Source organism: Priapulus caudatus, unplaced genomic scaffold (genome assembly GCF_000485595.1).
Source record: "Priapulus caudatus unplaced genomic scaffold, Priapulus_caudatus-5.0.1 Scaffold1147, whole genome shotgun sequence".
NCBI classification, from domain to species: domain Eukaryota; kingdom Metazoa; phylum Priapulida; class Priapulimorpha; order Priapulimorphida; family Priapulidae; genus Priapulus; species Priapulus caudatus.
This window is the reverse complement of record NW_014578208.1, coordinates 73749-74501: the sequence shown is the minus strand read 5'-3', so window position 1 is coordinate 74501 and position 753 is coordinate 73749.

Sequence of the window (753 nt, the reverse complement as noted above, 5' to 3'; positions counted from 1 at the left end):
CTATATGTGTGTGTGGTGTGTGTGTGTGTGTGTGTGTGTGTGTGTGTGTGTGTGTGTGTTTGTGTGTGTGTATGTGTGTGTGTGTGGTGTGTGTGTGTGTGTGTGTGTGTGTGTGTGTGTGTGTGTGTGTGTGTGTGTGTGTGTGTGTGTGTGTGTGGTGTGTGTGTGTGTGTGTGTGTGTGTGTGTGTGTGTGTGTGTGTGTGTGTGTGTGTGTGTGTGTGTGTGTGGTGTGTGTGTGTGTGTGTGTGTGTGTGTGTGTGTGTGTGTGTGTGTGTGTGTGTGTGTGTGTGTGTGTGTGGTGTGTGTGTGTGTGTGTGTGTGTGTGTGTGTGTGTGTGTGTGTGTGTGTGTGTGTGTGTGTGTGTGTGTGCGTGCGTGTGTGTGTGTGCCGTGTGTGTGTGTGTGTGTGTGTAAGTGCGTGCATGTGTGTGCGCACGGGCGTGTACGTACGCGCGTGCGTTCATTAACGCATCTTTGTGCGATTTCAGGATACAGGACGCCATGTCCGATCAGAGTGGACTGGAACAGCAACAACAACAAGAACAGCAACCACAACAACAAAACATCAAGTATTGACCTCATGCGACATTGGATCTCTCTCGGTGATACAGGGACAAGACAGCGTCATGTATCAGACGTACTGCTGCATCTCCACGTTACATGGCTCAATAGAGCCCATGACCTGCTTCTCTTCTGTGCATAGCTTATATTATCCGCCACTAGGTGGTGCCACGCGTCCGGAGAGTATTACTT